The sequence below is a fragment of the Ornithorhynchus anatinus genome, chromosome 18 (assembly GCF_004115215.2).
Source record: "Ornithorhynchus anatinus isolate Pmale09 chromosome 18, mOrnAna1.pri.v4, whole genome shotgun sequence".
In the NCBI taxonomy this organism is placed as follows: Eukaryota; Metazoa; Chordata; class Mammalia; order Monotremata; family Ornithorhynchidae; genus Ornithorhynchus; species Ornithorhynchus anatinus.
Window position 1 is genome coordinate 4,299,817 of NC_041745.1, and position 6,000 is coordinate 4,305,816.

A 6,000-nucleotide genomic window follows, 5' to 3' on the forward strand; every position below is an offset into this window, starting at 1 on the left:
TTCCCCCTCAGCCTTCTGAGACAACCTCAAGGTTACAGGCAAACCTTTTGCTCCTTCCCATGGAAATAGCCTAGATGTGCTAGCCCAGATCCCAACAACAAGCATAAAAGTCTTATTACTCTTGAACAGCTTGCAGTTGCCAGGCACTAGAATCAGAGGGTTTTATTGAGAGGATTTGGAGAACTTTATCAGTTTTACAGGTGTTAGTCTCCTGATTATGGGTAGTAGTCATCAATAACCTGCTCAAACATGCCTATCCTTTATTTACATGCCAAATTGGGGGGAAAAAACCAGTTTGAGTATGGAGTGACTTAACTGTAAAAATGGAAAGCAGAACTGTTATAATCTCTTGTCTCCCATTCTCAGGCCTAGAGGAGAGATAGCAAGAGGCATGCCTGGAGTTTGCACAATTGTGAAGTTGAAACATTTAGTAAGGGAATCTTTAGGGTAATTCCAGATGCCCAAGTCAATCCTAATATCCAAATGGAAGAGGAGGAAGTAAGGGAGGAATAGAAGATACACATGTTTCCTTAACTCCAGCTGCCCTTGCCCTCTATCACTTCTCTTTTCTCAGAAGGAATGTCCTCAGATCTGCCATTACACATGTTTTCACTCCATATTCTAGTTAGAATGCCATTGGAAATTAGGGAACAATGGCCTGACAACAGGAGCCTATTTGGATTCAGCGGGCCACTGTATCAAAAAAATGGGCTGTGTGTTGGAACAAAAGTGTACAACAGCACCAGTTTTTCTCCTCCCAAATTTTTTTTTTTACAAAATCATTATCTTTTGTTGTGTAAGAGACTGGGTTTACTCTCTCACTGCTGATATCCCCAGGAAAATGCTATCCAGTTGCTGTTTTTCAAAATGGATCCCCACAGCCTCACAGAATGGACTGGAGAAGGGAGAGAAGAGAATGGGCTGGTGATGGTCTAAGGGAGGGAAGGAAAAGATGACCCTATGATTAATGGCCACTGTATTTCACTGAATTATGACTCAAGAGCTCCAACCAAACCAAATTCACACCTAGCCTTGTTGAAATCAACTCTGGGGTTATTGCTAAAGCCTGTATTGTACCTCTCTACCCACTGAGTCTGGTAGTGTGAGTTTGCTCAATACAGAATGCCAGGGCTTGTTCCTCTGGCAGACTGTCAAGAAAAGAATAAAAGGTGTTTGTGTGGCACCTGAAAGGGCTGGAACCTAACCATCATGCTTAAACCATTTTCATAGTGAGCTGCCTTTTCGTTTTGGTGTTTTTCATTTTAAAAGAATATACAGGAACTACTAAGAGCTGCAATTGTGTCAACCTTTCAAAAAGCCGCATAACGTTCATTGGTTCAAGTGGGTGCAAATATGGCTTTTGATACAGATGACATCATGGTAAGGTACCTAAGGTGACAATCTTTTCCTATTAAAAAACCCAACACAGTTTCACTGACTAATTCAATGATTTAGGAAAGTTAACATCTGTTCATGGCATAAAAAGAACCTTGTTAAGTAATGCTTAAAATGACACACTGCTCCATCAAAGACTGAATATACTCACAATGATTCTACCTCAGTGTTTTATTTTAAAAGTTCTTCTAGTGTCCCTGAATGTGTGGGTATGTTATCTATACTTCTTACCAATGTCCTCAAAGATTTCAGGTTTTATTGATTCACCCCAAAAGAAGCATCAAAAAAAAGTCAGCTGTCACTGTCCCTTTGCTTATAGCACTATGCTGGAATCTCTGAGTCTAAACTGTTTGGATAGAATCATGGAAATTCTTAGAGATCTATAAAGCTGACACAGAAAACATAACTCACATTCTACCACAGAAACTTGAGCCCAACTGGTGGAAAAAGATTAATCTCTCCCTCCTATATTGGGCTTGCTTATATCCAATTGAAAGTGGCAAGTCACAGATTCCATGTTAAACCTCTTGCCCTCGGTCAAGCCTTTGCTTCAGATGGGAGGGAAGCAAATTTATTTCCAACACATTACCAGATTGTCTTTTATTGACATGGGTGCCAACTACAAGAAGCTTCAGGAGGATCACCCCGAAAGATCGGTACTGAGTGTGATAAGCCATTTACTTCCACCTTACAGAAGAAGATAGATGGGCTCAGTTCTTCCTTCTTGCTGGGGGGCAAGCAAGAAGGGGAGAAAGTTTTTGTTTTTCATTTTTTTAATGGTACTTGTTAAGCACTTAATATGTGCCAGGCAGTGTTCTAAGCACTGGGGTAGAGACAAGTCAATCAGGTAGGACGCCACCCCTGTCTCAAATGGGACTCACAGTCTAAGTAGGAGGGAGTAGGATTTAATCCCCATTTTACAGATGAGGAAACTGAAGCCCAGAAAAGTAAAGGGATTTCCCAAGATCACACAGCAGACAAGTGGCAGAGCCAGGATTTGAACTCAGGTCCCCTGGATCCCAGGGCTGGGCTCTTTCCATTAGGCAACATAGCTTCTCAAAACAGAGAGTTCACCAAAATAGTAGCTCCTGCTCAAGCTGGCCTTTCCCATGCCTACCCAATCCCAGCTCACCCCACACCGTGGGTAGACGTCGTTGTAGGTATGAGTAGAAAGACCAGTTAAAACTCTGACTTCCTGGGACTAGACTAGACCCTCTAAGACTATAAGTCTATCACTCTGTTATATTGTACTGTCCCAAGCACTTAGTTCAGTGGTCTGCATATAATAAGCGCTCAGTATGATTGATTGATGTGACTGTTTCTATCATTCTCTGCTTTCCTCAATTATTGTCTCTGGACCAGTTCATCTGTCTGTCTCTCGACTTCTCTCTCCAGGGCTAACTCTAGCTACAGTCTCTAAGGCTCTCTGTGGCTCCGGTCCCTGGCTGTGGGGGAATTTTAGATCCCTGCTCCAATCTTTAGGCCCTGGCAGGGTCTCCCTTTTCATTCCATCCTTTGGAAACCCCATCCTACCCACTGGGGAGCTCCACCCCTTCTATTTGCCCCCTCAATCAAAATGAAAAGTTGGCTTATATGGTTATTACTAGAATTAAGGAATTATGTACACGTACAAAGTTAATACAGACAAATGTATTTTTTTAATCCTTCTGGTATTTTAATTAAACCCTTTTGTCATGTCGGCTCATGGAGTTCAAAGTGTTGCACTGCAGCAGCAGCACTGAAAACACAGAACTCTTGTTATGCTTAGAGGAAAAAAAAACATTTTCAACTTTTTACCAAATCAAGCACTGTAATTACTATAAGAATAAATCAAATTTATAGTAGGCTAACCCAAGGCATAATCATTTTTGTGCAGCAGTAAATGAGTTTATTCCTTTTTTTTGCAGCCCAATAGAAGTTAAACATTTTCTCCACGTCAGACAAAATATTCTGATACTGTTCTTTATATTTCCCCCTTATTAACAACATGAAAAATTTACCACTAGGATATGGAAGCCATTGCACTCTATCTTGCTACTGAATAAACTTTAACAAGAGCTAAAAGTAGTTTTCAGCTGCACTAGCACAATAAACTCATCCACCATACTCTGTCATGAAAAGAAAAACTCTCATTCTTCCAAAAATATCAATAGCTACAACTCATCTATCTAGTAATTTAGTTTTTCCAGTTCTTCTGAATAAAATGACAACGGCTCTAATTTTCATCATCTCCAAATGATCTTCAATTGAAATGAACCAAAAAGTGCTGGTTATGTTAGGTTTTAAAAAAAAAATCAAGCTCAAGTTTCCAGATGCCTTTCCAGACTTATTGTCCTTCCACCCTCCCCAACAAACCTTTCTAGCAAGATGAACAATTTCATATTTCCAGGCAATTTATCACAACTACTATTTGTTTCCTCCTCTCTAAAATAATGAAGTAAAAGAAAGGAGACTTGGAAAATGATTATACAGCTTGTGAGACTCACATTCATGCAATTGATTATGGCTCGGCAAAACTACGCATAATGTTGTCAAAATGTGTGATCACTTGTGTATGCAATAGTAAGGTTAATGGTGGAGGAGCATATCAGACACTACTGTACTGTTCTGCTGCTTCCCGTTTGGCTATGCATAATCAGTGGACAAAAATCAGTTATTCCAATTGATCTGCTGCTCTAAAAACCTTATTTATGTGTGGATAATCAGGTGAGCTGTCACTGGTCTAGCCCAGGGCCTAAGAGAAATTCAACTGGATGTAGAAAGGAATCAGGCTAGGAGCAATAAAAATAATAACAACAACTGAAAATACGCCCCACATCATGTGCATGTAGATAGATATCCAGACCTTGCGGCCTCGTTCATTTCTTCTATCAGATGCAGAAACCTTGTGGCACCAGTAAATGTAAGAATGGCTGGGTAAAATTCTGCAGGCCAGTAAAAAAAGGTTTTGCAAGCCAGTAAATGTTTTGAACCTATCTCCAGGATAGTTATATAATGAAATGGGCTTAAGGCAACAGTCAGCCATTGCACAGACCAGTGACCGTTTTGTCCGGCAGCTTTCCAAGGGAGGTAGCGGTCTCGTCCGGTTCCCTCAGGGGGGTTCCCATCCCATTCTGGGACTTTGACTAATTCTTGCTGAGAAAATGAAGCCCATCTTGGTGACTGCCACTTTTTAACAAGGCACCTATTGAAACTGCTGGATTTTCCTCCCCTAGAAAGGACTGTATTTTCCTGAAGAGTAAGGGGCTTTGAATTATTCTTCTTAAAGAGATCAATTCGTAATGTAATGAACATGGAATCCATGATCACACGGGATACACATTATGCAATAAACACAGGATCCATAATCACCAAGAAAAGATCACCAAACACATGGAAAATAGATCATTCTTTTTATTAGATATAATACTGATACTGGGAAAATGTGTCCATTTAGGCATTGCCCATTTACTCTAGATTAATCCATTTAATCTAAATGGCCTTTCCAAAAATAATGTGTTTGCATGTATACACACACATACACACACACACACATACACAGAGCCCACTTATGCACATGCTCATGAACAGTTTCACTTGCAGTTGGGTTTTGGTATAATTTATTCATTTTACTAACTGTGGAATGTAGGATAGTGGACCAGTCAAACATTTTTGTATGCCAATACATTGTTGATATGGCTGCTATGTATGTAAATTAAACTTCATTTATGCAAACTTCACTTTTAATAATAATCACACCATTTCAAAAAGCTTTGCAGCCCCTATCAGAATAAGATCTTTATATAATGTGGAAGCTTTGATAGTATGGATCAACACCATAATACCAAGCTAATTTAATATTATTCCACGTTTGTAACTTCCAGTTTCTCCATGACTTTATCTGAGAAATTATCACGGGTATAGAAAGTAGAAGATATTTCAGATATACGGTCGTCATCCAGAATTACGACAGCTGAGCTATGACCAATGAATGAAAAGAGTGGCAGGTAACATTTATGCAAGACCTTTGCAGAAAGACCTTTTCCAGGTAGGGACTATAAATTTACTTTCTGCAAAGGATCCTTTTGGCATGAGGTGCACAAAAAAAGACGTAAAAAGCAGTATATCCATCACTAAAACTGAGGGGGAAAAGACAAGACCCGAGTGTGAAGGTGGCAGGAGGTGGCAGGCATCAGTGAATGATGTGAAATCAGCTGCCCTGATGAGTGTGCGATGAGGGCAGGAAATACTGAATGTGGGAGCCACCTGCTGACCTTCCTGCTCAAGACTGTCAGGCGGAATCTTTAAATTAGCCTGACAGCCTACATTCTCCACCTTCGTCTGGAGAGACCACTGTCTTTGGGATCGCCCCACTTATAAATATGAGAAACTGCACATTGGTCCTGATCTAATCTTTGGCCAAAAAGACACTGGACTAGGTCTAGTTCCTGACACTCCAATGACAAGGGTGAAGACCCTCGAATGCCCTCATACTTTTACCTTTCCTCAGCTGAACACAACATGATTTCTTTCTTTTACTTGATGAATACTTTGCATTTGGCTGCTCTTCCATCCAGATTTCACTAAATTCCAGTACCACCAGACTCTATTAAAATGATCTGATTT